At 49.1% G+C, this 8255-nt stretch overlaps 1 protein-coding gene across 3 annotated transcripts in view; it reads right to left on the reverse strand.

Annotated features, from left to right (window-relative positions):
- The window catches only part of ABCA3 (ATP binding cassette subfamily A member 3), a 74876-nt gene extending 66633 nt beyond the window's left edge, over positions 1–8243 (reverse strand). For 2 of the 3 annotated variants that reach the window (XM_025191554.1, XM_025191553.1), the window contains exon 1: positions 7948–8242. The gene's annotated coding sequence lies outside the window, so the exon portion shown is untranslated. Of the gene's footprint in view, positions 1–7947 lie in introns of all 3 variants that reach the window. The other variant, XM_014525562.2, reaches the window with a different exon arrangement.
- Positions 8244–8255: the final 12 nt, after the last annotated feature.

Raw genomic sequence — 8255 nt, forward strand, 5'->3', positions numbered from 1 at the left:
TCATCGCCCCAAGATCCCACCCATCTGCCCGGCAAGATCCTACCCCCAGGGATGAGTGCAGGGCAGACTTGCTAGGGTTCCTGGGCAGTGGGGCTGGGTTCAGTGACAGCAGCTGGAAGGAGCCGCCGCCACCAGGCCCACCAGGAAGTGAGTCCAGCTGCCCTGTCACCCCAGCCCCGCTGCATGCCTGTGTGCAGCAGGACTGGCCGCATGCACCACAGCCCAGGCTGCCTCCAATACCTGCACTAGGCAGGATCAAAGGACCTGTCATGGGCTGAACACAATCCCTCTGTGAGCCAGATTCGGCCCGCCAGTCATATGTGGACCCACCCCTGCACTAACACAACCCAGCCTTCCTCACAGACTCAAAGAAAAAGACACAGTGGAATTTGGTGCAGATATAAAATAAATGGTTCCAGAGTAGATACCCTCCAATTTTATCACGAGAGACTGTTAGCTCTAAAGAAATTAGATCAGGACATATTAGGACACCACAACAAGGGGAAGCAGAACTAAGCTAACCAGTTTATGTGGTCACATCCTAATCTCAGACCAGATGAACATCAGCCATAACTAGATGCTGACACCTGGAATTTTGACTTGAAGCTGGTAACTGCATAGTCTCGCCTCTCATTGCTGCAGATCTGTCGTGATATTTCAGCTTGTATAAAAAGTGAAGGCAAAACTCAACACAAGAATGAGGCTTGGACACTCTAATAATAGACAGAAATGGGAAATCTTGGCACAATAATCCAAACCAATACAAGCAGAGGTAAAAGATGACTTTTAGACAGCTGCAGGAGCAACAGTATTTTGATTAACCAAAGAGAATGAGATCACAGCCTGATGCCTCGGGGGGGCGGGGCCAGGGCATGGACAGGGGAAGATAGTTGGGCCTTCTTGCCACACAACAAGATTTATGGTCTTATCTGCCCTCAGGCAAGCAATCAGAAAACTCATCTCCCGACTACAACCCTACAAACAAGTGGACTTTAGGAGTTTAAGACAAAAGCAACAGACCAGACTGTAAAATGAGCATCTCCTCCCCTGGCAGGAACCCTCCTTCTTGTCCTATCACCTCTCTGGGGCATTTATCCCACCTCTCCCTCAGATTTGAGCTGCCCATACTCCAAACATTGATGGTACTAGTCTTATGTATATAGGGAAACAGTATTAAACACCAAGTTTACATGAAATCAGATGACTGCCAAGTTCTCAACAGTCTTTAAAAAAAAAAAAAAAGATAAGCTCTGAACTCCCACCACCCCGTGAGGGAAATCCCACCCTAAACAGCTGACACTGAACCCCTGCTGCTAACAGGTCACAAGCAGAAGTTAGATACCATCAGACCATTCCTATGCTCTCTAATCTGGTGCCAGTTTTCCTGACTCTTTTTCTGGACTTCCTTTTTTCTGTTTCTTTTTCTCTTTTATTTTTCCTAGATTCTTTGTGTAGTCGGGACAGATAAGCCTTTCAATATTGAACACACAGAGGGCAGAGGAAACTCTTGCTAGAGAACAGCTCCAATGCAAATCTGAACACATATGAGGGCTGGACATGCTGGACCTTCATATGGCAGCCCTTGTCTGTGTCAATACATATAAGCATATCTGTTTGGAAACTTTCACGTCTATTCTTTTAGTCAATTAAAAAAAAAAAGTCTGATCAGCTGAAGATGAGTTCAGAGGGAGACTACCTGCACCATCTTCCTTAACAGTCCAAGAAGTTTCGTTCTTGTGAAATGGCTGTAAGTAAAGTAACCTATGTCACGAGGTGATCCTTGGGCATGAACTTTAATGTGCAAAGGATGTTGTGGAATTTATAGCGTGAACACACTTGCTTTGTGGTTTCAGTCCAGCATCAGGTCACATTACCAACCAGACAACACTCTTCTATTGGAGATCAGCGTTAAGCACTGCAAGATAAGGCTGGATTTCTCAAGAGCTGTAAATAAAGAGCCAGAGGAGAAGAAAACAAATCTTGCTTCTGCAAGGAATTCTAGGCAATTATATGCAATCACAGAGATAACCTCAATGAACACTGCAGGTGCACAGACTTTGTGGTAGGATAGGGCTGAAGGGAAAGCCTACCAAGTATGTGGGGCCAAATTCATCCTGGGGATAATTCTACAACCAGTGGAATGGAGATGAATTTGATGCACATTTCTAGAGACAACAAGAGCTTCTACCATGCAAGAGAATGTAGCTATTACATGAAGAAATATCCATTTCAACATTTAGCCAACAACCACCCCTGAAATCTAGCAGACAGGGGCATAAGTTGTGTCAGAAGAGCCACACCTGCACGAGCAACTTCCCATCCTTTCATGACACCAACCCAGCTTCAGTGGCAGCAGCAGTGTTGGAAGGGGTCAGTTCCTGCTGCACCATTTGCCACACTCAAAGGATCACGGGATACAGCAGTTCATGTACTAACTACCTGTTCCTAGTGCTCGCCATCTGCTGGATTTGCGCCACTGCTGTCACAAGAATGAGAAACTGGGAGACAGATCAGTGCGAGTGAAACTACAGCATCCCACAACTGATGCCCTCAGTGCAGCATCCTGTCATCAAGAGCTGGCTGCTTCTGGTGGCTATCTCAATAGATGGAGCTGAAAAAGGCCATGTGCTCTGAGAGCAGGCAATTATTTTAGAGCACTTATTACATTTGTGCTCTTCTGATGTCTTGTTTCCATAGAAACAGGAACTGGAAATGGCAGCCGTTTCATTTATCAGCATTCCTTTCCCCTAACACTTGGATCGGCATGAGAACCATATTGCTGGGAGAACTAGCTCTGACCTATGGGACTACACCAGACAGCTGCATGCTAGACACCTAGACAGAGCCCTGCTGCAGTAAGACAATGCACTCTCAATGTAACCTGTAGCAACTCGGGTTTCAAGGTAGGATGGGGAAGGACACACTTCAATATTAACTCCAAGTCTCCGTCACTGGGAAAGGGCTGCCTTCAGTTGGCTATCAGAGACCATTTCTCCACTCATTCCAGTACTCGGATTTTCCAAAAAAACCCCAACCAACCATCACCACACTGATAGGACATACGATAGCCACAATTTTCAGAAAAGATTAGTGATTCTGGATGCTAACACTGAGCCAGACAGCCTAATTTTCAGAAAGTCCCAAACTCCCAATTTCTGAAAATGGGTTCAAAAGTCTTACTCCCTCACCAAAGTTTTCCCCTTTAAATCATGCCTTCTGTTTTACAACTTGAGACTAAACACAAATACTACCACTGTGCAAGTTCAACACAAAACAGGAGATAGTAAACCTAAAAATAGAGTGCAGTCTACGGAGCCCCACTGACCTATGAGCCCAAACACAGCATCCAGAGATAACAGACTAGACAGTGCAGCTTGTTAACAGCTTCCCAGTCTTCTGCCAACCTTGGATCTTACAGAGCCTCATAAAGATTAATTTTTCTGCACAATCAGACCTCAACTGCTTAAATACTCAGGGTATGTGCAGGCGTTGGGTCTCAGCTCAAACCATTCTGGCTCTACATAATATTCCCAGCTGCCACCACCAATGTCTCCGCCACCGTCATACCCAGCCCCACTGTCCAGGCACTCCGGCCTGCCCACCCCACACCCACTATCAGGGGAGGTGGATAGAGCAGATGGGGTCTCCATGGAGACCGGCCTGGGACCCGCACATGCAGGGAGCACTTGGCCAGGTGGAAGGGATGGGGCCGTAGGCAGGTGGGGAGTGGTGTCCAGGAACAGGACAGGCAGGTGGGGCTGGGATCATGAAGCGGCGACAGTGCAGGCCCGGGACCCAAGGCAGAGCCACGATCCACTCCCCACATGCCCCCACCCATGGGACCAGTGCCAGCTCCGTGAGCAGGGACACACAGGGAACGGATCGCGGCTCTGCCCTGCACCCTGGCCCACACTGTCACCACCCCACAATCCCAGCCCCACCCGTCCCACTCTTTGCCCACCCATGGCCCCATCCCTTCCACTCGGCTGAGCATGCCCTGCCCACATGGCAGTACCGTACCTAGACTCCTGGAGACCTCAGGTGAATTTCAATATTGGTCCCCCCTTAGCCAGAGATAATTATAATAATAATCATTATTTTCACCATTTATGGGCCCCCTTTCTGTCTAGGCCCCAAGCAGGCACCCAGTTCACCCATGCCTATGTCTGGCCCTGCCGCATGGGTCCCGGGCCAGTCTCCATGGAGACCCCATCTGCCCTATCCGACACCCCTGGTGGTAGGTGCAGGGTGGATGGGCCCAGGGCTGGACAGGATCAAGTCCTCTCCATTGCTCCCCCACACCACCATTCCAAGTCAGCACCCCCTTCCTCCCCCCACAACAGCTCACTGAACTCCTGAAGTGGCCCTCCAGCCCTGCTCGACAGGGTCAGTTATGTACAATAGAGAACCCTAATATCAGGGCCTCCCTCAAAGGCCAGGCAATAAGTAGCAACAGGGCAAGTCATACTAACAAGAGGTTTGGTTTGCTTGGGAGCTCTGGTAGGTGCCAAGCTGATGTATAAGTTTGGCAAATCAAAAATAATACTCCAAAATGTTAGCCTGGCAGCAGGTAGAAGGACAGAAAACAGCCAGACTGTATCACATACTAACTTTAAATTAACACAGTCATCTCTAAACCTTGGACAGAAAATCCTTCCTTTCTGTTCTTCTGTAATATCTCAGATTACTAGATCCAAAAGGCTCAGGCAGCTCTCTCTTCACGTTGTGGAGTTGAAGGTCTCATGTTTACAGCACTTAAATTGAGTTTCATTCCATTTCTGGCTCTGCCACATGCTCTTTTGCTAGTCTTTGGGAAAGCTACTTCATCTTGGCATCTCTATTTGCCTGGTTAATGCTTCTGGCAGGTCTGGCTTTTGCCATGTTCTTGAGTAGAGCCCCTAACATGACAATGTTCCACTTGTGACTGGACCGTGAGCAACCAGTATAATAAAATTACTGAATCTCTTTTACTGTTCCCCTGTACAACCTGTACTCTCCTTTGCATGGGCGTCACACTGCAAATGAGACAAGGTAAACGTAAGGAAACAGGCCTAAAAAGCCACAAGCTAACAGCAGATCTCAAGGACATGAAGGCTAGTTCCAGGTTTTCACCATATCAGCAGTGTCCTTCTAAGCAGGGAGTGAGCAAGCAGACTGGCTGGCAAACAGAAGCCCAGCTCTCTGAAAAGCCACTGAACTCCAGGCCAACCCTCCTCAGCGCCACACTCATGTATTTCCATCAAATTCAGGGGCATGGTTCAGAATTTGCAATAGTACAAAGAAGACTAAACTAAGCTGGGGGTGTGCAAGAGGATAGGGAAGGGGTAGGAGGAGTGAGGTACAGTGTTTAAGGGGGGTGAAAAGGATGGGGAAAGGATGGGAAAGGCATATCAGTAGCAGAGGCCCAGCAGGCAGGCCTCCAAGATGCAATATAATCAGGAGTGAAATGACCGGCTTCTTTTTAGGACACTTTTTCTATACCAGTCTTTCAGAAGCCCCCTCAGACTCCAGAGAGCTGAAGCTAAGGCCCTCCCTTATTTCAGCTCAGCAGTTCATGAGCCCTTCCAATTCTTGCAGAAACCTGGCTCTCTCCAAGTAACCTGTGCCCAGGCTAAAGCTTAGCTCCATGTTAAGCCCCATCTACTTATGGGGACATAGTCAATCATCTGATATCTCAGCCAAAGATTATTTCAAGCCCAGTCTTAATTGTAAAGCGATCAGCATTTTCCATGACTCCCTAGGGTCTCAAGAAATGTAATCTGTATGAGATACAATTTCTTGACAGGCCATACCGCATCCATCAATCCACAATGCTTTGAAGACATAACAGTTTGTATTACTATTAGGGGAGACGCATTCCTCCTATCCTGCCCACTCAACGTAAGTGATATAGAGCTGGGGAGATACCTTACTGATGACACCTAATTACATCAATGACCCCAAGATAACAGCTCTGTCCAAGACCACTACCTCCAGAGTACACTTGGAAAAACTGAGGCACGGGAAGAGTCAAGACAACCACCCTCCCTGCACAATGACCACTGATTCAGAGAGCCCAGTGGAAGGCATCCTGGGCCTGGTATTTAGGAGTGCCAAATGCGCTCCCTATCTCATACGAGGTCTGATGAGTGCTCAAGACTGTTAGAAGTCTTGGTCACAGCATCTCAAGATGGACCTCCCTCTCCCCCACCACATCTCGACTCAGCTTCCCAGTTTGCTAAGACAGGCCAACTGCAATGAGCATGGACAAATAACCATTCAGCTGAGTGAAGCAGGAACTAAAGCAGAGGTCTCCTGCCTCCCAGCTCTTTCCCCTCTAACTACAGGAGCAAACCATTATGGGATGGAATAGTTTCAGCCAAGCTCAGTGTAGATAAGGATGTCCCCTGGACAAGACAAGTTAGCTACAGGGCTCCCAGATCTTTCGAACTGCAATTAAAATACCTGTACTAGAGCTGGGAAGCCTGCACCAAGAGGATAGGAATTTCACCCACACCATTGAGGGCACAGGTCTGCTTTTTGGCCACTACATCACCTTAGTGACTGGAGAAAAAGCTCCCCAGCCATGGCACAAGGGAAGGGAGAGATGCAGGGTTTGCACAATGATCCTCCTTCATCCTCACTCCTTGTGGCACACGGGGCCCTCTCTGGTGCAGGGCAGGCAGCTCACAAGGGATGGGCAGCCTCCCTTAGCCTCACACTCCTTTGCCCGGAGGAGCTGCATGGGTTCCATGGCAGGAGGATTCTGTGGTAAAGTCCACCAACGTTACCAGGGCATTGCGACATTTGTGAGTCACTTGGCAGACATACCTTCAGTCAGTGGCTAATTTGTCCTCATCCTATTACTCAGCCACGCCCAACCTTGGCATCACCAGGAAGTCCGGATGGGCTGGTGAGGGCAGCACACAATATTCTAGCATCTGTGTCTTTACTTGCTCAAAAATGTTTCAGGGGTGTGGGAAGATGAAGGCATCCATTGTATCATTGCTAAGAGGGAAAGCCAGCCTTTGCAGCAGATGAGAAGCTAAAACAGAATCACAGGATCCCTTTGCTCTGTGCACTGCAGCATCGCGAGCACTCTGCCTCCACTAACCTGCAGCAAAGCGAATTGAGGTCGGCACTGAGTCATGCCAACAGGGAAGAACAGTGCAAGCCAGGCGGCACGTTTGAGCCTGGGAAAACAGAAGTTATGAACCGAAAGGAACAAAACCCCAGATGGGTGAAGATTACTTCAACTACTTGACATTTCACAGAGGAACTGCAGTCCCCACAAGCAGGGATGGCCCTGAGCCAAACCTGTCTCAATCTCAGCAATAATGGGCCCAAGCCAAATTTCACCCTGCCTTAGTCAAACACTCTGCATCCCATTCACCCTCCTCTTTCCACATTCAAGTAAAAAAAGGAAAGAAACCCCACTTAATTTCCCTTTTATAAAACAGTACTTTCCCCACTAAAAAGCCCATTCTCTTGCTGTTAAAATATGGATTGTTCCATCAGAACCCTCTTCAGACAGAAGTTTTAATGTTTGCTCTGAAGAACAAGCAATTGAGCACTGCTTACTCCCACAGGGCTGAGGGAACCAGCGCTCAAAGGAATGAGCTACCTGCCTTAGAAACCCTCGTAGCTCCAGCTCAGACCCCGGTTCTGAGCCCTGCATGTGACACCAGAGCAGACAAGTAACAGGGTTCAGGGTCTGACCCTTGGCACTGACACAGCGCTCTGCAGCCTCAAAGCAGAGCACAGCCATCAACTAGCTGCCAAAAGGCAAGGAAATTTATAGACAGAGGGACTGAGGCAGGATGAATTTAAGTGACTTGCCGAAGGTCACACAGCAAGCCAGTAGCAATGCCAGCAATTCAGAAGCAGGGTTTCCAGGTTCCTGCTCAGGGCCGGGATCAGGCTGCCGCGCTGTTCTGCCACAGGGCACCCACCGCTGCGGGGACCTACCTGGAGATCGCGCAGCCACAGCAATGCTGAAGGACTCCCGAACGCGCAGCTCTTCTTTGCACTGACTTTAACTCAACCCACTTGGTCCAGCTACCAGACACGTTCGCTACGCGTCGCCCTCTTCGTCCCCCATCTACGCAGACAAGAACAAGGGATCATCCACCTGCTCCCACGCACAGGACTCCGGACCTCGGAAACGAGGTCGGCGCCGGGAGGTTTTCCCAGTCCCTGCAGGCGGCTCCGCGCCTCCCACACGCACGGCAGGATCCGCCGCCTCCCCCCGCACAACAAAGCCGCTGGGCAGGGTC

The sequence above is a fragment of the Alligator sinensis genome, unplaced genomic scaffold, assembly GCF_000455745.1.
Source record: "Alligator sinensis unplaced genomic scaffold, ASM45574v1 scaffold449_2, whole genome shotgun sequence".
Classification (NCBI taxonomy): Eukaryota; Metazoa; Chordata; order Crocodylia; family Alligatoridae; genus Alligator; species Alligator sinensis.